A 25538-nucleotide genomic window follows, 5' to 3' on the forward strand; every position below is an offset into this window, starting at 1 on the left:
CCACCAAGGGGACATTGACCTTATACTTTTTTATAAAAATGCTTTTTACCCACGGTTGAAGGAACAGAAAGGGTGTATGCGTTTTTGGAACGATAAATTGCTCCGATTTTTCGAGAACTTCAAATAAAACCGCATCTGACTTTAGGAGCTCCTCTTTTTTTTATCAGTTTAAAAGAGGTGCAATTTTCTAGCAGCGTGATAATGAATAGACTGATTAAGATTATCAAGAGACACTATTTGAATTTGGATTCCTAAAAATCTATATTTTCAGCTTAAACATGATTTTGAAGCTTAGATGAGGATTATTAGACAGCATGAGTGATTTTAAATCACCAACATAAAATGACTTGGCGGCGTGCCTAATACAAGGGGATATTTTAGACTATGACATTTTTTTATTATAATAAACTCAAAAACAAACAACGAGTAAGAGTTTATTCCCCTCATAATTCCTGACATTTGTTTCATCTAAATGTCACCTCGCTTAAATCCCTACTAGAATGGCACATGCATTTTTGTTCGTATCATTTTTGAACGTTGAGCTGAGTGCCAAATTGTCAATCTTTCAATCAATAATTGTTAGTGGTATTGCAAGTTGCCAAAGGGTTTTAGTTTTCACTTTTGTTGAACATATTTGGCAGATGATTGAGGTTTTGAGTATGTAGTCAGTGGTCAATTGACATCTTGATGATGTTATAAATTACACGTGTCATCGTGTTGTATTTAAAGGTTATTTTTAAGCTGTTGCTGGGCTACTCATAATTTTATTGTAGATATTGAACATTTTCTCGTACTTTTTTCCTTGAATCCCGTGGTATTAAGTATAAACTCCGATTCAAATTATCACTCTGTTACCACTTGGGGGCATAGAAGTGTCCCAGTGTCTCGATATAGTCTATATTTATCCAGTTAATTTTTACAGCTTTTATGAGATTTTATTTTCACCAAGCGATTCAACCGAAATAAATGCTCTGTGCAGCAATACATTAATTAATGTATAATATCTATTGTTGATTAAGTAGATCCTTTGATATTGAAAAATAGAAATATGAAGCTCATAAACTTTATTAATAATCGATGAATCCTATTATTACTCGAGGATTGTCGTTTCAATTCCTTGATTAACTTGCTGAATGAATCCATACCAGATATTTTCCTACAAAAATGGATTTTAGAAAATAGAACTAGACGACAAAGGCTGCCCAATTTGAGTTTTTCACGGTTGGACACTACTAATTGGATTATCTGACTAGCGTTTTTGTGTCTCGTGGGAATTGTATTTTTTCTATAAAATCATTTCATGCGTCTACCGACGTTACGCACAATGGATTTTTATTTTAAAAAAATAAGGAAGAATATATGTTTTTTTATTTACAACATAGTTTATATTGGATTTTAACTACGACATTACCATGGTAATAATGGCTACGTGTTCAACACTGGTGTATCTGGGTGTATCCCATTTGACAAATAGCGACCACACTGCTTCTAATCCGTAATCGATTGATCAACTAGGCGAAATGAGTTATAACAATAACGCCAAGTCATTGACCTTTTAACTACGCTATTAATAGTAGCATCAGATCGTAACAAATTTTGTATACTTATTTACGATATTAATATAAACAAACATAACTATCTGCTTGACTCGAAAGGTTAATTTCGTGAACAATGTTTATTTTTGCACTTTCAGAACAAAAGATAGTTAAGGGCAGAAAATATGGGTCAGCTATTTTTGTTCAGAAGTTTGGTTGATAGCCAGAAAGTTTTTTGTTAAAAATTGTGTCAATTAATGTTGTAGAATTATTTTGAGTAGTGACACGAATCAGATGAGATTTTTAGCAGCTGTTATATCCGATTCAAATGTGATGATAGAACCGTGCGATGTGTTAATCTTTGGATTATAATGTCACAATTATGAATTATGTGCCAGTTTTTGCATTTGTACGGGTACCTATATTTTGCGTACAAGAATATCAAAATGAACTTTCTGGTTGAATAAATAATACAGTTTTATCAAATAATGTTCATTTTTGATCGCTATAGGTACGCTTATTCAAAATAAAAATGTAATTAGCAGAGCCCAAAAAACAGACAGTAGTAGGTACCTGGGTCTTGACCAACCACGCGCATTTCTTCAGCACAGCTAAATGCGCACCAATTTATAGACTTGCATAGAGATATAGCCTTACTTTTGACCAAATTGCGTTTAGGTTACTTTTCTTAAACATTTTAGTTTATTTGTACTCGATAAACTTAAATAAACTATTAAGGACAGTAGTTCCGAAAATGGGTAGTAGGTTATACATTTTGTAAATGACTACAGGAAGAAACCTGGCGCCAGTGATTACCAAATTGTAAAGAAATTGTTTGTCATTTTGTCGACAATATGGACATGACATGTTATGCGGAAGAAGATATTCATTATAATCCATGCAAAATATATGAAGGACGAGGAAGCGATTAATTGTCTACATAAAGAAATTGTTGTATGATTAATATCGCAAAGAAAGCTTTATTTAGTTCTTGGATTTTCTACATAAGTAAATACTTTGTTGTTATTATAAAAGTTGTCCACTTATTTGTGGCCGCCAGTGTATTTTTTTTGTTTCATGTTAATTAACATTTTATCCGGATTGATTTCGGAATGCAACAATATCCGTTTTTTTTTTATATATTGTGTCAAGATGATGATCGCTCATTATTCACTTCTTATTTATTTTCATTTTCAAATAGTATTGGCATTTAATGATGCGGATACATCATCAGCCTTTAACTGTCCCACTGCAGGTCACAAACCTCTTCTCATACAGAGAAAGATATTTATTTATTTATTCACACATAAAACCTTACATCTTCCATTACAGGACGTGCCTAATGCGACAGATAGGTTCTAATTATTTCTAAACTAAAATAAACAAAACAATCTAAACTAAACAAAACACAACCATAAGAAATCAACACATACTACAGTTAACTTAATTATATAAACATGACAAAAGGGTAATACATACATACAAGGGTAATACATACATACATGTATACTTCTGTACAATAACTAGAATTTAGCTATCTATTATGCTGAGCCGCCTATCCAAAAATCAACTCATTTATTCCCTGTCCATAGGGTCAACTATTTATAGTACAATCGTTTTGATTTAATTCTGCCAGCAAACTCAAACACTTCACTATTTACATAAATGTGAGCACACATTCGATATTCAAACTACATGAAAACAAATGTACCTACATTATCAGTTTATTGACGTTTAATGAAAACATTGTTTAAGTAGTAAACGGGCAACTGCCATTGGTGGAAACAACTGTGCTAATATGTGACGGTAGTTCATTTGTTTTCACAAATGAGGAATTAGTATGGTGATAGGAAATACAACTTTAATAGTGATTTATTTGATTCCCCTTTTAGCAACACTACAACTAATATTTTTTGAGTCTATTACGGAAAAACAGACGCGACGGGGGACTTAATAACTTGAAAAGTTGGTACAAAAAAAACAATATTATGAGGACATTTTGTATTTTTTTAGCAGTGGTATACCTATGGGGACCTTCTTAGAATTCTACCTTTTTTAATTAAATGTATACAAGAAGAAGACAATTGAATTTGCTAAGCCTCAGTACAAATCAACTACATAGATCGCCCTTTTTCTGTCACACGTATAGCTACCTCTATTCCTAATACGAATGTATGTTTGTATGCGTATGACGTCACATTTACGTAAGCACGATACTTCTTTCTAGTAATTGATATTCATGTACTTTATACTAGTTCTTGTCCGTGACATTGCTCAGATGCCACAAATGTCTCCGGCTGTACCAAAGTCGTTCAGTTGACAATTTGCCAAGTATCAGTTCGGTCTATTCGAAATTTAAAATGAGACGATCGTTTTTTTTATTTCAGTATAGTAGGTATATGGTATTTAATATTTTTGACTTTTCTTTTGTTTTATATTCTCAAAGAATTTTTTTACTTTTTCTGTTATAACTTGTAAGTACATGTTTAGTAAAATGTCACGGCCGTTGTTTTTTTAGTTTTTTTTTTATTTCTTTTTAGTTTGTTCATCTAGATATTATAATTTTAATGTCATGAGTGAATATTGAACCAGTTTATGTTATGTGAACCGGAATTAATATTGCAATGTCTAATATAAGAATACAAAATTCAGTAAAACATAGTATATGTACGTCTAATAATAATTCTGCTAAGTTTAGACTAGCCTAAGGGGACTTTTATTAATATATCTCTGATGTTTATGTTACTGGACACTTATTAATTTCCCACTAATATTATACAAGTGAAAATACCTAGCTCTATCTTTCAGTCCCGCTTTTTTACGGTAAAATTACCAAACCGATTTTAATGTTTGGTACATAGATAAAGTAACTAAAGCTTGAGAAAGTACAAAAGCAACTTTTTATCCGGATGCGGGATGTTTTCCTTCGTTATTCTAGTAGAACCGGAACAACATATTTACCAACCCATACCAACACACCGTATTCTTTCGTCATGGTGATATCATAGAAGTAATATACCTTTTATTATTACTGTGACATGAATATTTAATAACTTTTTTTCTTTTCCCGAAATAAATACCTAATCATTTCGACACGCATTTATATCATCGTGGTATATACGATGATATAAATATTATAATTTATTATGATTAACTAAGAATATTTAATGACACACCTTCTTTTACAACTAAAAGAAATTCTTTAACATTCATCATTGTAATTATACAGTAAGAAGCTCAATTGTGTATAACATTTACATATAATTTAGGTATATTAACACATTTCGCTTGTAGCAACAACATACAAAATTAATGCGGACTTAATTTGATCATGATTATACAAATGGTTTGAAAAGGTTTATAAATAACTTTTGGTCTTCATTTACATAAACACCTCGTGTGTTTACCAAACAATTCTACTCTATTAGGAAAGTTTTCCTACTTAAAGAGTAGGTACCTATAAGTACTTACTTAAGTAAGAAAACCGATAAACATAATCTTCTCATCCATATTCCACTTTAAGAAACATAAGTATGTATTTAATTAAGTAAATTATAAACTAAATATTCGTTATTCTGTTTAGAAAGACATGTGTACCAAAAAAATCTGAATTTAGAAGAGGTAAAATTAATCTCAAAAATATCTTTAGAGAATGTTGTAAGATAATATTAAGAACCCAAAAAAAAATCTTAAGAAACCAAGCCGCAATTCTCAAATAAATTGTATTAGAAAACGTAATTAGAGACTCCACAATTCATCGCTTTTGGATAAAAGAAAAAGTTGGAATATATTTTTATTATAGAAATAGATTTTTATCTGCCAGTAATCCACTTATCGTGATACGAATAACAAATGAGATACATTATTAGGCGAATTTTTTGCGGAAAAAAAATGCTAAAACGCGAAAAGAAATGCGTGGAAATGATAGAAGCGTAAATGATGCTAGAATAATATAATTTGTGCAATTTTGAGCATAACGAAAGTCAAAATTATAATTATACTTTCGAGGCTAGGAAATGAAACTTTATAGTAGGTATCCAACCAACCCAACAGGGTTAAAAAAATGTGATTCTAATTAGTCCGTCTTTTAAGTGTCCATTATTTTAGGCTTATGTCAAAGACGGACATTCAACATAACTATTGCATTAAGACGAGTAACTGCATGAATAAAGTTTAGATACAGTAATCATCTAACCATCCACCGTACCCTATAGACCATTGGTGAGCCATACTTGGTGTCCTATATGTAGTACATGCACATTATCTTTCCGTAGGTACATAAGCTAGAGAGCGCTGAGTATTGGCTGAGTACATAAGTCATACAAAGACAATGTGCATGTACCTACATTTACACACACAAGTATGGCCCACCAGCTTTCCCAAGATAAAACATCTATACTTAGCTACAAACCTCCTTATAGGTATTAAGTTTTCTGTATTATTTGTAACAGTATAAATCATAAAAGCTACCTATTGGAACAAAAAGAAAAAAACTGATTGAAAGGCAGTAGCTTATCGAACAACTACATAATATTCTCAGAAATGTTATTTACTCTAATATAATATTTTCACACACACAAGCACGTATAAGGCTTTAACATCCAAAACACTTCAAATAATCCTTTGTTCTTTCACGATAAAACGGTTAGGCCTTTTTTAGTACAGCACGTACTTCTGAGGCGATTCCCTTTATCCAATTCGTTAGATCCACTCTTTTTGTACCTTTCTTCAAAAAATCTTGTACAGTACGAAGTTGACTCCTTTTGGTTCACGTTTCAAGATCGTTTTGAACTCTTTGCCTTGCACGTTTTGAAAAGTACGTATTTTTTTCTTATATCTAGTATAATAACCATTTTATGCTACACATGGCATATAGACTAAACATCAAGACTATTATGAATCATCACTCTAAACATAAAAAAAAACTATAGTATGTTTCGAGGTACCAATGCTAAAATATGAATAGACAATGCTTTAGTTAGTCACCAATATGATTATTTTATTCTTATTGTAAGGACAAAACAAAAGAAATAACTGCAATATAAAATACCTACATCTTTTCATTATATATAAAAAAAAAACAAATTATAAATCCTTATTACTTATAACTTTTCTAAGAAAAAGCACAATGAAGACAGAATAACAAATACATACTTACATTATTATGTACGCTTATACATATTATTAAGTCCTTTATTACGACAAAGAAGTCATATACTTATCGAGAATCGATTCATAACGTTTATTTCGTTATTGAGGCTTCAGAAGCACATAAGCTCAGCATCTAAGAATTTCCAAGAATTGAGCAAAGCTGAATCAATTCTCAGAAATTCCATTAAGCCTGCCTTTCAATTGATCTGACTAATCTTAAGTTTTTCATGAATGTATGTATGTAATCAGAAAATCTTCTGTGAAATCTTACTTTTCTGGGACAAAACCTATAATCGTCACTAAGTAGTTATAGTATGTCTGCATTTATTTATACCAGCTTTTATTGATATTTGTTTTTCTACACATGTCCATTTTATTCAATCGTGCCTACCCACTTGATAAACCTAAAAAAAATATAAAAAACAGGCCAAACATTATCAAACCACAGAAAATGACCACCGATCCTTTTTTAAATCTGTAAACAAATCGGATTCTCCCAATAAAGAGCTAAACTGCCACAGACAGACAGATACATTAGAGCGTTCAAACTTATAACACCCCTCTTTTTATTAGTTTAAAAATTGCATGTAAAAATCAGTAAACTGTTGTTTTAGAGAGCTGACGTTTGTATTATCAGTCAACTTGGGCCAAAAACGCACACATCTCGAAACACTTCGTCAACATAGTACATGTTACGCAATTAATGTTACCTCAACTCCTAAGAGACGTGCTAAGTGAAAATACACCGAGGAAGCTTTCCTTTAGTTAAAAGCAGCATCACGTGAGGTCTCGCGAGGATATGCATTTGCATTCAGTTTTGTAGTTACAAGGATAATTTAGGCGGAGTTTGTGAATGCTGTGTTTTGAATTATCACTTTGATGTTCAACTGTTTACAACTTGGCTAAGGATTTTTGAGCTCAGATTATGCTCTAAGCTAATATTGAGTATGCAGCAGAATTTTTTTATGTATGATTTCTTAGAAGCTGAGAAATAAAATTGATTAAACAGCTCATTCTTATACTACTATTTGGGGGACTTCTACAGCATTTAGGTTTTGAGTATAAAGGCATATTTGAGTATACTTTGTTTCAAAAAGAAAACAGGTACCTACCCTGCCAATCCCTTCGAAGCAGTTCAATATTTTTGCATCATAAATATTCTTACTACCCATCTATCGTACATTTTCATCTCCAAAACTTCATTTTGCACAACTTTTAAAACACAACACTCAACCCTTCTACAAATACACTTACGCACACTAGAACAATTTTCCCACATTATTTGAATTTTACAGCACTGTTGTATGAAGGACAAATCTGTTCACATCTGGTTCGGTGACAGACACGTTTCACAGTCATCTGTGACCACAGCCATCATAGCTTTATGTGTTACATGTCGTGTTTTACTGGCTAATATTATAGGATAGTTGTTTTGCAGTCGTGGTGGCCTAGTGGGTAAAGAGCCAAGCTCTCGAGTATGAGGGTGTTGGTTCGATTCCAGTTCAGGCAAGAACCAATGCAACTTTTCTAAATTTGTATGTACTTTCTAAGTATATCTTGGACACCAATGGCTGACAAAAAGGTGAACGAAAACATCTTGAGAAAACCTTTACTATATAGTCCAGAGATACGTGAATCGTACTCCGTGAATGAAAAACTTAACAACGCAAGCATCGGTTGTATTTGCTGTTTATAATAAATTCCTAGTTGACGTTTACGACCAGCTATTAAAAGAAATAGTGCATCTCCTATTCTTAGAAACCACATGTAAACCCATAGTATTACGAATCCATCAAAATAGTTGCATGGTATCAACGATTCCTTTGATTCTGATATCATTTTATGGTTTGTGTTATTTATACTTATAAATGACTTATCAATAAAGTATCCCTAGATGAAAATTATTCTAAAACAATTCAGGTTTTGCTTTCATTTTATACTGGATGAACTGGTTTTAATTACAAATAACTTTAATTCTGAACTTTTAAGGTAAGTGGTCCAGAAGTAGGCCTTTTAACCGACTTCCTGAAAAGAAGGAGGTTATAAGTTTGTTATTTGTTGTTTATCTCTCTGGGTTCAAGTTTTTTTAAACCGAGATTAAAAGAGTCAGCGATAAATGAGTTACTTTCAACTATCAATAGGATGTTCACATGTACATAATCAACATAGTAACACAATCTTTTGTTTCAAGACATTTACAGCCGTTTTTATTCGTTCCCATTGTGGTATAGAGAATCGTGTGTTTTTCATAACGTATGCTTTACAAAGTTGAACGGTGATTACATTATAACTGTAAATTATTCTTACGTTTGCGTAGACATTGTCTGAGAAATTTATGACGCTATTTCTTTAAGTTGCTTGTAGATCATTTGCGGTTTGTTCCTGTGAATTGAATTTATTTTTAGATCTTTCAAGTGCATTGGTAATTACTTTGAATGAATTTTTGATGCAGAAATACTCAGATCATGTTTAGTCCATTGGGAATCGAATGCGTAGATACTATGGTATAGAGAGATTTTTATATAAATGCAAAAATACTTGGCGCAGTCTAATAACCTAATTAAGGAAAATAAAAACATATAGAAATTAATCTAATAATAATCCGATCCAGATTAAAACAATAATTGATTTGCATACTATTACAACAAGTATTAGTGTCTCAAATCTTTGGCCTTCAACTGATTCTAACCGAATCGAATGAACATGTAAAATGTATTTGATATACTACATGAGTTTACTGTTGTTAACAAATGAAATAAAAATGTTTCAGTTATCCTGTTAAGATTATGTTAAAAAAAGTCTAGTTATTTGAATGAACATATAGGATACATTTAAATCCAGATAGGTACATTAAATGTTTCAATGTGAAGCTTAAACCGTGTTCTATGGGGTTGTGAGATTGTTGGAAAAAGTAACTTTGCATCCTATGTGAGCGATCTGGACTGATACTAACGCGAAGCGATGCGGCGCGACATAAACAACAAACTAAAGATTTCTTTTGAAGCGGACTACGTAACTTGACGCGGTATGAGGCGAAGCATAGGTACATCTTTCAATTCACTTCGGATCTCTTCACATTCGTTTTACCGTTACGTCGCCCACGCAGAACGCACCTTTATTTTGGCACAAAGGGCTGCAGAAGGATAAAAGCAGTTTTACTCATTTAGTAAAAGTTCCTACCTCTGCAGCGGCAGAGATTTTTGATTTCCTCCATTGATGATTTTTCACCACACACAAAACATAAAAACAAAACATAAATAATGTTTAAATCTTGTACTGTATAAAGTCTGGACAGTTTAATAAAACCAGATTTGTAACTCAAAATAAAAAAAAATATATAGTGGAAACCATTCATTAAAACAAGTGCTGGTACGAAATAAGTTTGAGTAAAACGGAATCATTTTGCATGTCATATTTCATACATTTGCAAGTAAAATCGTCTGTCTGTTTGAGGTATTCAAACAGTACTCAGACATAATTATGTTTACGAAAATAATTGTTTTTGGTAAAATAATACCGCAATATTTGCGAACAAGCTGAATTAAACACTAGTAAGTATACAATGTAAATATTATTATGAATACGCCAGAGTATATAATGTATGATAACTATTGTGTTGTGGGTTCGATTCTGGTAATCCAAAATAACATTTTAATCGCATTTTATATTGTATTAAATCCTAGCGCAAAATCTATAAAACAAAATTACCACCAATCAGATCGGAATCCTGCGCATACAGAGAAGGTATCTTTAGAAGACCTATCCCGAAATGGGGGGCATTTGACTATTTGAAATAATTAAAATAAATATCATGCTCTTAAATGGCATCATAAGTCCAAATGTCAAAGTATCAAAATCACCTAGTTGGTTTCCTTAACTATTTTTGCTTTAAAATATTTCATTAAATATCTAATTTGAAAGTGTTATGTGATTGTTTGTTTATCCAACTAGTCGAGTCACTTGAGAACACGAACCCTATTAAATATCATCTTATAGGTAGGAACTTAATTCAAGTTTCTATAATTTAAAGAAATCCATGTCTGAGAAGAAACTAGTTGTGATTTGGTCAGTTTAAAAATAAGTCACTGGACCTTAACCTTAACACTTTTATGTTTGTTTACTACCATTCTAAATATATAATATATGTGTTATGGAATGTCTTTAAATATTCATATTTAATCCAAACTAGAGAAGGGAAAAGCTTACTGATTTGAATATGCATAAGATACTTTAAGGCGTGTTTAAGTGACATAATAATGTATTTTTAACATTACAATATGTGATAAAACTTGAACAGTAAAAGGTCTTGAGTCTCCATAGAATCAAAATAAAGTCTAAGATTCAACCACTATTGCAATAATCCTATTTAGCCTATTATCCAAACAGAATGTATGATCAGCAATCAATGAATATTCGGCTAGATTAAATTACACAAATCGAATAAGCCGAATGCCGAATATAAATCGAATAGTCGGCCCATCTCTAATCTTGACCAATAGAGTAATTTCAACAAAGTCGTTCATCAACTGACCAATTAAATAAATAACTTATATCATAAATCGAATACCGGACTTTACTGACGAAAAAAATAATCTTAGTTATTTTTGGTCCGGTTGGATTATGATATTAATGCGAAGAATCATAAAATCGTTGCTACTTCTTCCTACACGAAATACTTTACATTTTTAAACTTCTCCTCATTTTTGTTTTGTATTTGACATTCTTTGCAAATTCATCATGCGTAGTGTCCCCGTGGAAACTACTTCAAGAACCTGAGTATAAAGAGTAGCTTTCCTGGACACATGGAGTGAAATAAATTAGTTAAAAATAACTTAATTTAAAAATAATCATGCACCTGAAAATCAATGTACCTACATATAATATTTGTTTAGCATGTATTAATTTGTGTACCTACCTAAAGTTCTATCAATATTGTTTACCTACATAATTATCCAAATGAAGTACAAGTTATTCATACTTCTTAGGTAATGAAAGTGTTTTATTTTTAGACTGGGAAATAAAAACAGTACCGCCATTAGTCTACCCTAAAGCGCAATACAGTATTACATAATGCACAAAACCAGTCACCAGAATTATTAATGATACAAATGTATTCAAGAGGACATTGATATGTCAGTGACCGTCCTTCATTCTCCCCTTAATCTTTGCCAGTAGGTAACGCTTGTTTTGGAAAACATGTCTAAAATAATTAGATACATACTTTGTCTAGATTATGAAATATTTTTGATATAATCTTACTGGCTGTTTTCCACGGTCTTGCCCAAAATTATTTCACGCCAATACTGTTGAACTGTTCTTGGTATACAGATAGTCCAAACACTGAAAAAGGACACAGCTAAATGTAGGAAACAGTTAGTATCTACCCAATATTGCGATGACTAACTTTTCAATTCGATATTTCAAACCTATCTACGTACCTAACCATGTAACATTTAGTGAGCTTAAAAGGAATAAATGTCATTAAAAATAGTAATAACATAACGCGAGAAAAACTTAACGGAAAATAATAAATACAAAATAGCCATTATGTAAATTTTTAATTAAGGTGAATCCTTTATCATGTAAACAAGTAATATTTCAGCCCTTCACTCCTTCCCCACTCAACCCATCAGTTTAACTTTATATAGTGTTGTTTAAATTAAATTTACAACTTAGGAAATTTGCTGAACAGTATCTAATTACAGGTTCTAAAAGGTTCACTTGTATCCCTTATAATTAAATAAGGTGTAAACCTCAAACAATGTACAGGCTGTTTCTAGAGGTAAGTTTAAATAATTCGTTGTTCCTTTCAGATGAGTGGTTTTCTAGTTACTTTAAGTATGGTAAACCTCATTTTCATCGCAATATTTGGGATTTCTAAGGCTACAAAATCATGAATACAAAATCTGATCATTGTGTCTGAGAGAAAGTAGCTAGATATACTCTATTTTATTTTGAGCAGTAATCAAGACGGTTACATTTTCAAAAAATACTCATTTACCTAAATGATTCTTTCAAGTTGTATATGAATGCGAAGGTCATTTAATTTCAAAATCTGTCTGAGAAGCCAATTGATACAACCATTTTAAAACCTGTAGGTAACTCAACTTGCTGTTTTACTCAAAAGAACGCACTGTAATAAAATAACATTTCAAAAAAACAATAACTTAAGCTTTTTCATATAATATACGTGAGAAAACACCCTAAATATTAATGCGTACAATAAAGACTGTGAACCAAGATCGGACGTTTGGTTAATGCGAAACTGATATCGGTCGCTCTCAAAGACACGATAGGGCGAGATTACGGCAAAACGTGGGCCCTTCAAAGCGAGGAAATGGAATAGATTTTGGCAACTCTTCAATATATACGGAAGATGTATGGATAGCGTGATTTTATTGCAGAGATTCGAGTAACAGAATGGTGTGGGCGTTGGTTCAATTAATGGAAAATCTCGTATTATTCAACGATTTTTCGTATATGAGATATCTAGGAGTACCTGCATACTGCAGACTAAATAGTCGGCCAACAGTTGACTTGATGGTCGGCATTTCTTTTTTAAATACAATCTGTAAACCAATCAAAGTTTTCAGTCGGTCTGTCAATATTTTATGCAATTTTTCCGACATTAAATTCAATGTTTAATCAAACCTATTACTAAATAATGTTATATCAAATGTTAATTATAACTCTAAATTACTATCAAAATCTAAACCACAAATCATCGGCCATTCATTAGGAACATTAATTTTATCATGTGTGAATTAATTCTAATTATACAAAATGATAATATCCTTTCATTTCCTAATATTTCCAATATTGGGCAGAAATTAACATCCGATTACTGGTAATTAAGAATTAATTGAAATTCACAATTGTAATGTCAAAATCAATTGCAGACTACATGATTTAATATTTATTTCATTACGAGTAATTCATTGGAAATAATGACAGTGGAAAAAATGTAGCGTAATAATTTACATAATATATTTTAAAATTCAATAGAAGGATACGTTATTTTCAAACGAAAATTACTCTTAAAAAGATTTTTTAAAGATTTTCTCCTTCGCAAAAAGTTGAATAGTGTTTAAAACCTTTACGTATTTTTAGATACAACCTCAAAACTTTCTCATACTCGAAGTTGACTTTATCGATTGCCTTGGATGATTTATGTGTATTGAAACTTCTACTCGGAACCCAACCCGCACTATCTCGAAAATCAAGAAGTATGAAGGATATAGATTCTATATGAATTCTATATGTGGTGTGCATAATAAAGAATATATCTATCTATCTATCATATGAAGGATATAGGATCATAAGGCAGTTACGTATAGTTAGGAGTAAAAAAAAGTTTTTTTTTCTTCTATCTAGCAATATGTGTGTTTATTTACATAGATATTTACAATACATATTTACAATAAAAATCAAAAACTATCCTAGTAAAACAAACAACTAAAAAGCGTCAAAAAATTCGTCCCCATCGCTGTCAACTGGGAGCGTGCCCAAGAGGCTGGCAGCATTACCTCGTTGGATCGCCATGCTGATTCTTTGTCCGAGGTAATAGGCAGCCTTCTGGTCACGAGAAGCGTCAACCGTTTTTTTTTGTATTTGATCTCATTCGTGAATATATTGTTTGCATAGTAACGTACCTATAATATTGTGGTTATACACTAGTTCGGCTTTAAATATGTTAAAAGAATTTATTATCATATACAAAGAGACCTTTCCAAGGACCTGGGTCGAGTTTCAGTCTAACAAGATGTGGCATACTACTTGTAATACATATTTTACGTAGAGTCACTACCGTATGACGTAGGTACACAATCGCACTATTGTGTAAATGTAAGGTTGTACTACATACATAGTAGTAGTACCTAATTATATTTTTTTTAAGACGCAGCTCTAAGGTGGTCATAAGTAATTCTTTGAGAATCAGAGTAAAAAAAACATCGCAAATTAAATATCAAAATTATAACTCCTCAAGAAAGAGTACAATAAAGATTTACTCATCAATTTCTCCTGTCATCACCCTATTAAATAAAAATTACTTGTAATTTGAATTATACCCAGAAGAAGCTGGAGGTGACGAAAATCAGAATAATACAGAGCTATGTATTCTTATTCAGATTTTAGACTTTACATCAATAAAGAAACATTTGCTTTTAACCTTCACTTTCCCTACTGTTAATTTAACCCTATAATTCTGTAGCTTAATACGCGAATACTTTGGTCGTAACTTTTGCCAAATTTTGTAAGTACACTTTAATGAAACATTCCCTTTTAAGCCGAAATAGGGGTCTGACAGCCTTTACCGTATCTACTTATTATAAGACCGACCCTTTGGTACGTAAAAAGATAGTTTATGTTCACTGAAAATTGCTGAAGTTGAAATTTTTAGAGTGAATATTAAAAGCTGAATATTAAGCCTGATTTACTGGGCAATATATTTTTTGTTGAGGAAGTGAAAAAGGCTAATAGAATAGTGATCTTCACTTTAATCTAAAATGTGTCGAGTAAAAATTTTGGAAAACTACGTAGCACCGCCTTTACATAATATTTTTATCAGCATGCTGCTAGGTAAATGCTAATCTCTCAAATCTAATATCATGAACATGTATGAAACAATAAATACGGTTCATAAACTTTTTAATTAAGTACAAAAACCATAGAGCATTTTAGTTTTTTCATACCATTTCTTAGTATAGACTGAAGAGGTTTATACCGACTAAATATTAATAAATGACTATCTGTACTCTATCTTTTTAATCTGTAACAGATAAAAGATAATTAAATCCAATGGAATGCAAGCAATATTGTTACTCCATTTATAAATGAAATATATTTATGTCTGTTTTCTCAGTAGTAAATTATTTAATAACAGCTGTGTCTAAAATTAATCTTTAATTCAAAACATAAGAACAAAGTTGTATTGGTCGTTTATACAGCGGATATCCCTTTCTATTAATAAAATGAAGTTATTTCTTTGAAAAGCTATTAATTTTTATTGATGTTTGTAATATTTATGTAGAGGATGCACAAAATATTATCTGCATAGCCTTTTCCCGACTACTTCGGGGTTGGCTTCGAGTTTAACCAAGTGCTGCTGAGTATCAGTATTTAATATTGAGCGACTATAGCCTATCTAACCTCCTCACCCCAGTTATCCGGACCAACCAATTTCCACTTGGTAAAACTTGTTTTCAGACTTTATGGTTTCTAACTATGTATTCGGATCGGAACTACAAATACAATATTTACCATAACCAACAATATAACCAACCATTAAAAAAAAATATTTCACTAAAAAATATTTACAGCAAAGACATGAGACACGGTTATTGACCTCAACACACACATGCAAACACACAAAACATTACGTCAAAGTGCCATTAAGAACGTGCTCATTTAAAAAATAAATCACAACGGCACTGATAACAACAAATTAGTACAACCATTAGACAGATAGTAACAACTAAATGTACTGAAAGCGATCTATTTGTGTACTAATGCAGAGAATTATCGAAGAAATTAACCTAATAAATTTTAACAAAACTCTTGATGTTAGGTCTAATGTACGCTAATCTATATTTTAGAAACGTTCTCGTTAAAACGGCTCATATTTTGAGCACATATTTTCACGTATTAAAATATAATACCTTATGCTTTTTGTTCCTATACACGTTCTCAAGAATGAATATTATGTTGTGGGTCAACGTTTTATTTTTGGAATATTTAGATCTTCTCTGTCGTTGGAAACAGATCTTCATAATTACAGTCCACAAGTAAAATAGTGAATCTTACAAAATGAAAAATTGACATTATATCTAGGAGTTCGGAAAAAATTACTGTATTTATATAGCAAACTTTATACCTCGAAATATTTTCATATTGTAAATTGAAACAATTCTCACGATACCATAAAGTAAACCAAACCAAAGTGAACATGATAAAAAATCGCAAACCAAAATATTCCTGAATTTTTCAAAAACATACAAACTGACGTATATTTTGTAAAACATTTTTTCTAATTAGATCCCTCGGTGACAAATTGGGTGCTTCATTACATAACCACAGACGGTACCCGAGAGTAATGGCGTAAATAAATGAGAATTTTTGACCGTCAAACGTAATGTCTATGTAACCGACTATTAATATAGGCGCTCTGCAAATGTTGTGCATATATATTTTTATCTTAGTGAATCGAAAGTCAAGTATTTTATTTTCGTAAAGGGGCATTTTGCGGTTACGACTTTATGGCATTTTGTACCTACCGATGTAAGAAGTCTTGCTGTACACGAATGATTGAAAATGATAGTGTGAGCTATCAGTCATGATTTCAGGTTATATTGGTTGCATCGATGTGTATAAGTATAGAAAAGGCAAACGCAAAGTTGCAAGCCTTGGAAAATACTATGTCATAGTGGAAAAATGAAGTACCTACATAAGTAAATGTTTTCCTCAGGATGAACATGGATCGAAGATCTACTACCAGGAGTTTGTGTCTTAATAACAACCACACGACTTGTAATCATTAACGTCCAGAAACGTTATATAAAAATCAGCTTCAAAAATGAATAAACACTTTTACCTAAATATCTTCCTAATATCACCCACTAGCCGAAATTCATAATTCAAAATGTTCCCACACACTAGAACTAAAAGTTAAACAAAAACATTGCTGCGGCTATCTCGGTTTGCCAAACATGTTTACTTCAGAACCAATATTAATATTAGGGGTTAAAGTATGAAATTGCCGTTTTATTCTAGTAGGTTTTTGAATTGCCATAGAGTCTTCATGGTTTGAGGTTTTCGAATGAAACTTTTTTCACGTGGTTTCTGTGATGTTCTTCTTTTAAAAAATGTGAAACATTTGATTATCGATGTTCAATTGTTTTTGTTATTCAACTTAAACAAGAAAGATGGACACTGCGAAAATTTGAGTAATTTTTGAATATGAGTTCCGACGCGGAAGTAAACGGCAGAAACAGCCCGCAATATCAATGCTGCATTTGAAGAGGTGTCTGCTAATGAACGCACCGTGCGATTTTGGATTAAACGCTTTCGTGGTGGAAACTTCGACTTGAAGAACGAGCCATGAAAAAGACCGCCTGACAGGTGATTAACGAGAAATTAAGAGAGACGGCGAACGCCGATCCTAGTCAAACTACCCAGATACCCAGCCGAAGACGAATAATGTTGAAAAAATTAGCAGTAAAACAGCCACGACTCATGAATCGACCTTCACCGTTATTGCTCCATGACAACGCGAGGCCTCATACAGCAAAAGAAACCGTTTTAACTCTTCAGGAACTGCAGTTGGAAACTATTCGTCTTCCTCCATATTCGCCAGACCTTGCTCTAACGGACGACCATTTTTTTTTGTGATTTGGACAATTATCTGCGTCACAAGAAGTTTCTTCCCAGGAGGCAGATCAAAATTCTTTCACACAGTTTGTGCAGTCTAGATCCTCAGAGTTCTATCGTAACGGCATAAATGACCTTCTTATTAGATGGCCGCAATGTATAGATAATAATGGCAACTATTTTGATTAAATAAGTTTGTTAAAAATTAAAAAAAAATACAATTTAGATTTTCAGTACAAATCGGCAATTTCATACTTTAACCCCTATTATTTAACTTAGAATGTCAGTCCGAAACTTTTTAAACGAGTTAAAATGCCTCTTGGGTTTATAAAACTGCTTTACTCTATCTCCCGGGGGATTTTTCAGAAATATTTAACTCAATCTTCTCAGACATTTTTTCCTAAATGTTTCTTCTAGTTTTTGTCCAAAATAAAAAGAGGCCTTTAATACTGTTTTGCATTATTAACGTTAGGATTTATTTAAAGAAGTTTTTATGGTTTTCTTTTTTATTACTGGCCGCCGCTAATGTTCGAAAACTCCAAGTTCGAACAATGCTAATTTTAAAAATAAAAGTGTGTTCAAATTCCGAATGTGATAATGATTAATTATAGCCGGTCTTTGTAAACAATAGAATAACCTTATGACTCACTAAAATGATCTTAGTTCCGTATTACGGAAACTTAATGAAAGAGTGTTAAAATCAGATTTAGCCAATGAAAAAGTAAATATGATCAATATGATCATGACAAGATTCTTGATAGTTTTGATCTGATCTTGCTTATGATTTAGCTTTTTAATGAACGAAGATCTAAAATGTATCCCCAGCCTTGCGTACGTCTTTTTATTCCTTAAAATCATACGCCTTCAAAAAAATCGGTAAAACAAAAGCAAGATACCATTCTCACGATAATTACCAGACATGGGTAATAAAAAGTCTCCAGTTTTTACGTATGTTATGATAAACAAATAATTAATCAAAATCATCATAATTACTGAATCCAAGACGTCTTTCGCAATTCACATAATTATTTCTAAAATAATAAACAAAATAAATGAACGATGTCTGAGGATAATAATGTACCTAATTAATTGTCAGTTTTTGTAAACTACTTACCCTACACGAGTTATTTTGAACCGTTGAATAAGAACAACTATGTTTTTCCCACGCCATAGTAAAATAGTATCAATTCGAATTTTTAAATAGGCTTGCCTCTATCTAGTCTTCTCAAAAAATATACTAACATAAGTAATTCACATTTCGACCAGGGTATTCGAAAATAATGTCTTGGTTTTAAAAGACCCCTTTAAAATCGATACTGATTCTGTCATCGTCAAATTCCTGTTGACTTACTAAGACTCTGAAAATACAGTCGATTTCGATAAGTTTGAAACATAAAATATCTCAATAAGAAGGCGTTATTTACTCCTAAGAATGTTTGCCAGTCGTCTTTGATAGAACCTTTTGGGAACGCCCAACAATTTTGGATACCCAATCCGGAATCCTGATTTTTTTGTTTGCGCTATACCATGTTTTTTTATTACAAATATCCCTATCATAATAATTCAATTTTCAAATGACTTCTCGAAAAATGTCATTTGGTTTCGACATTCTGACTCGTACTTATATCTATCGCAACTATTCCTCATCAGTTCTATTTATTTCGATAAAAGAAACAGAGTTGCACTACGTATTCACCTATAATGATAACCGAACCATTTTCAGTTGTGAAATTGCTGATTTGAGCAATGGGCGGCTGGTCATGGTTTGGTATAGTGGAGGCATACCTATCTATTTTATTATGAGTCGACTCTAAGTAGAAAAGCTAATCTATCTCGTTGATTATTATTATATTGGATTTATTGATAACGAAGCAAAACTTAAATATTGCAAGAATACTTACCTAACAAGAGGCACTAAATCTAGCCTCATTGTTGAATAGTTTTGTTTAAAGCTTCAAATTATTAGTAGCGAACATAATTATTCAGCGACATTTTTAACCTATAATCGTATTTTATAATTATTCATCATAAAATTCTCACAATTTAATGGCAAATGACAGATTATAGCTATAACAGCGGACAATAAAATAGCAAAATTCCGAAAATATGTGTGGATTATTAAGAAAAACTATTAAATCAGCCGCGGCTTAGCGTGTTCCAAATGCAATAAAAAATTTAGTAATCATAAAATTCTGTTTTCATAAATAAATGTCATAAAGTATGTTGATATCTTCTTATGAAATAATAATGGAGGAACGGAATGTCATAATTAATCAATCAAAAGCTTGGATCTAAATTGATTGACTAATCAAAGGTCTCATCTCTCATTTAAAATGATATTACCGACTCGTGAATATAATCTATAGAAAATGCGACACTTTATCTTGTAGGAAATCTTAAAAATGTAGATCTACATTACCCATATAATTCAGTTTAAGGTTTCTTTGTCAACTCATTTCTGAAAAAAAGAGTTATAGGAAAAAGATACTATTTTTAATTACTCTACTCACCCTTTTATCTCAGTCTCGCAAAAATCGCAGTAAATCACATTAAAAAAATCTTCACCACATTCACATCACTGAACACTAAAAAAAATCGGATCTACACTGTCACACTCGGTATTAATTTATCCTTCACAAATAAATTGTCTAAATATACATTTTCAGTCACAGCTACGAGAATAGTGCTGGTACCCGAAGAGCGAATTTTTACTGATTCGATAAACGAAACGCGGGACGTGCGTCTGACGCGCCGATCCGCGAGCGACTGCCCTGGGGCTTGGCATCTACAAAAGCGCGGGAAACGCACGCGAAAAACGCGCGAAATTCGCCACTGCCATAATGTATTCGCGCCATTACGAATTCGCTTTTCGGGGTTCCGCAATCGGGGGGATGAATCTATCGCTTTTTTATGACTTGTGAAAAGGGTAGCTTGTGATCTAGATTCATCTTTGGTATAAGCCACTGTTGCGCAAGTGCATAGTGATTGCTGAAATAATTTAGATTTACTGTCTTATACAAAGGCTTTATAATGAAATGAAGGGATTTACTTTTAAGGTGATGGGCACATTCAGAGCGTGAGTCTAAGACGACGGGATGGAAGATAAATTTTGAAAGAGTGGGTATATTTTTACGGAACTGTTATCGTCAAGAAAATATAAAGAAAGTTGTTTCACGTTTTAATAACCGTCTTCATAGCTATTTACGATATCACATATATTAATTTGTCGTACAATATTGAAATAGAAATAAAACATAATAAATTGACTGAGTCATTCAATTTCATATATTTTCAAAGAGACTGTTGCTACGCTACAATATGTAGGTATCGTTAGATCTTTCCTTGACATATCTTCGGAAACGTTTGACTTAAATCTATTCAATTCTCTACAAGCCACTTTTCTCTGTTTCACCTGCATTTTGCTTCCTGCAATTTGTGTGTAAAATATGATTCATATTTTCTTCGTTCACTAGGTATTTTTCTTTATTGAATAACATAGGTTTACATTTTCGCAGCAGCATATTTAAAAGTAAAAATCAAAACCAATTAATTAAATTGCCAGGATATTCAAATACGGAACCACTAACTACACAACATGGTGACAGCTTGCAGAGCCCAATACTTTTTATTTGACAAAGGAAATCTTTGTCCGCGCAGTTAATATGAATGTCAAACGTGCTGAGTTCGTTACAGAATAAAAACGTTTTCATTTCGACAGCACGTTGTCTATGGTTGGAGACGAGTCGTGGTAAATGTCAGTTGTCAACTTAGTGTAGCGTGTAAATCTGTGTAAATCGCGTTTATTTTTGTCTAGATTTAAATGTCGGTGGCAAAGAATTTGCTACAGTTTTTGCGATAATAATGTTGGATTATGTCTGCTGTAGTTTCTTCTAATTATCCGTAATCATATGTTTACTTCCAATTAGACAAACTGTTAGATAATAATAGTTAACTGGACAATTAAACATAATTATGTTAAATTATTGTCTATATATTCTTTTTTTCGATTGAACTCGTTTGATCATCTTACTTCTACCAATAAGAAGTATCTATCATTTGTCTCAAAGGGGGGATTTTCAAAATAATTACTCATTCCTTTTGTCCTAGCTTTTCCATTTTCCCTATACACACAACACAATGCAAACGCGTTGCACATATAGTACAATCACTTGTATAGATCCGTAACCAAATCAGCTTAGTATGTAAATATTCTGTCAAAGTTTTGCGGTAGGTAATTGAATTTTAGATTCTGTTTTCAATTCGTTAACTGAACTAGGTTTGGGCGGAGCGCGTCTGTCGTATGCCAGATAGTTTATGACCAAACAGTGGCGATGGGTAGCCTTGGACAGACTGACAGTTTTGTCACTTCAAAAAATATAGTGTCCATTTCAGTGTTAATATAAACGGGATGATAGATTTTGCGGGTTTTATATAATGTTTACATTGGAAAGATTAAAATTGTGCGCAATATTTAAGAGATTTTATGAAATGAATTTATAAAAAAATATTTTTATAATGTTTTTGTAGATGTTATGACGTAAATCTATTAGCATTGTTTTCAAACAGGTCCAAAATTACACAGGGTACGACTTGGACTAAACATCCTTTCGCCATACTTAAAGGTTCCAATTGAGAAATCGTCTTATCCAATCTTGGCTATTCGAAAACACTAGCCATCGTCAAATCTATGTTCCTTTGCATAAATAAATAGACCAACACAGCGATTACAATACTTTGATAGTCTCATTAAAACGAAAAAGTTAATGATACCTAAATATCTATAGTGATGCATAATTATGTCTTATCTCTAATTTCCATGCTTATTTCAACTGAACTGATCAATGTTAATTTAAGCTAATCATTGCTTATCAAAATGAAGACAATGGCACTCCATGCTATTGTTATCTTTTACGAGGCATTTACTGCCAACAAATAATGCATTACATAGTTACTTCGAAACATAAATTATTGTTGACTTACTATAAGTCACAGCTACCGATATTGTAGTCGAGGCAGCCTAGAGGTTCAACCACCTGCATCTACGAGGACCCGAGTTCGATTCCAGGCCAGATGCTACCAAGGTAACTTCCTTCCTTGTATAACAATGTTCCTTTATGTATATGGTTATGTACTTTCTACGTAATCGTTATTGAAACAGTGTGAAAATCAACTCTTATTACATCTTTGTAAGAGAAGAGGCCTGTATTTTGCAATACAGCAGTAAAATAGGCTCAATTTGATTCTCTTACAGATTGCCTGTTACTCAGAGATAATGAAGAATTTTACCGAAAAATATATCAATTAGTTTTAAGTTTGTTACTGACATACACAAATACAGATCTTTCACAAAAAAATAATTAAACACTATATTATCACTGCATAATATTATATTAAAATCTATGTTAACTCTTGAACAAAAGGAGAACATATGGCTGCAAGTAGGTACCTCGCATGCATTTTGCTAGCGCGTCACTGAGACAAAGTTCCATTCTCATGTCCCAGTAATTTCACTGTCACCTTTGTACTGAGGCAATGCCGTACTGTTTAGTAGAACTAAAGCTTGGCGTACATAATGGTTTTTAATCGCATGTTTTTTTTGCAGGAACGCAAAGCATGAATTGGTATAGAGGTGCGAGAAATAGCCAAAATCTAACTTTGACGCCATTATTATTATAAGTGATTGTTGCTTCTACAGCGCGGTTCTGAAAACCTAGTGTGTATCTGGCCTATAACGTAGGTACATGTAATATTTGTTTCGGGACAAATACAAGTTTGTAAGAAGCTTATTTGAACATCTGGAGGCAGAGAATGTATATTCAAAAGTCGAAAAAATACGCTTTGCCTTCTAAAAATAGAACTGAAAAGTAAACAATTAATAAGCAACTCCAATTATTGTTTTCTAATAATAAAAACTAGGATAATGAAGGTCTCCTAATTATATACTTTTAATAACACAAGTTCCCAAAATAATCAAAGATTCAATCAACATATATTTTAATGATCATAATCATAATTATAACTTCCAGCCTCTTGTTCGTTGAACATGTCAATCGTTAAATTAATTTGATGTCACAGCTCAAAGTCCGGGTATCTGATCATTATCATTAAAATTGAGATTTTCAATGTCGGAATCTATTGGTAGAAGAAGTATCTTTAGTATTGTATATATGTTTTATTTTATGAAAGCAGGTGAGCCTGTGTTGTGTGTGTAAATTCACGTGCACATAGTCTTTGTATGCATAAGCTTGGAAGCACTTAATAGTTGATCAGTAGTCGTCGAGACATACAAAGACAATATATAAATACGCACATAAATAAGTATGGTTCAACCGTTTTCGTGGAAAAACTAGGTAACAGTAATTACACTATCAGACTTACAGAAAAAACAACCCTCTTCATATTCTCAAACCACCTCCGGAAAGGGGTCATAAATATTTTTCTAACCCCAAACTACTGCTGACGAAATTAACTTTTCCTAGGCAAAGAGAATTCAGCTAAAACGTGTTAGGTTAGAGTAACGGGTACTGGACCAATCTAGTTTATCTTGTTATCAAAACAGTGGCTAGTGGCTGGTGGCTAGTTGCTAAAGTTTTTTTTTAAACTTTTAAGAATCATTTATTTACAAATAACTTTTTACAATAACTTAATAATAAATATATATACAACATACAACTAACTTATTACCTAATATATACACTTACTATAAATAAAAATATTTAAAAAATTGCATCAAAAAACTCCTCATCGCTGCCCACCGGGAGTGTACCCAAGAGGCTGGCAGCATTGCCACGTTGTATGGCAATGCTTACTTTTTGGCCAAAATAAAAACCAGCCCTTGGGTCACCTGAAGTGTCAGCAAGTCGCTTAGCGATATCCTTATATAGGAGATGAGCACTTGGACCCCACGGCCCGAGGGTTTCAACCCCAAACGGCTCAAAGGTATAGTTACCCACCAGGGTACTATATTTGCGCCGTTTGAGGTCCTCTGCAGCCGCAGCAGCGGAACCAGCACATCGCGCCGAGCTAGGAAGGTGAGATGGTGCAAGAGTATCGACACAGGTCGCGTCCCATACTAAAGACCTACCCATCTTCCACGGGAACAACGACATACCGTCTGGTCTCTTGCCATCGTCGCGTACCAGACCACTGGGTTCTAATATGGCTGGAACGCCGACGGCAACAAGAGCGCGACGGATTATGTCATTGATATTCGCATGCCGTGCAAAACGGCCGGCGCTGCGGCTACATGACAAGCCGTGGTGTCCAAGGCTGCTGACAGCTTCACCACATGGGCAGCGGTGAGGAGAGCAGCACGGAGCACCCAAACGCAAGCAAATAGCTAGCCGGAAAGTGGTGTCATCAAACAAGGTGCCTATGTTTGACGACGGAAGTGCCAGAAGCCATAAACCCGACTCCCATTCGCCCACAGCCAGAAGGCGCGCTCGCTCTGCAGAAGAAATTGACGTATTAATCAGATTATTCCGT

The 25538-nt window shown here is 32.7% G+C and overlaps 1 protein-coding gene across 2 annotated transcripts in view; it reads right to left on the minus strand.

The window, feature by feature from the left end:
• The window catches only part of LOC110374293 (octopamine receptor beta-2R), a 151935-nt gene extending 131066 nt beyond the window's left edge, over nt 1–20869 (minus strand). For both annotated transcript variants that reach the window (XM_064040164.1, XM_064040163.1), the window contains exon 1: nt 20564–20869. The gene's annotated coding sequence lies outside the window, so the exon portion shown is untranslated. The remainder of the gene's footprint in view (nt 1–20563) is intronic.
• Between the last annotated feature and the right edge of the window lie 4669 nt (nt 20870–25538).

The sequence above is a fragment of the Helicoverpa armigera genome, chromosome 21 (genome assembly GCF_030705265.1).
Source record: "Helicoverpa armigera isolate CAAS_96S chromosome 21, ASM3070526v1, whole genome shotgun sequence".
NCBI classification, from domain to species: Eukaryota; Metazoa; Arthropoda; class Insecta; order Lepidoptera; family Noctuidae; genus Helicoverpa; species Helicoverpa armigera.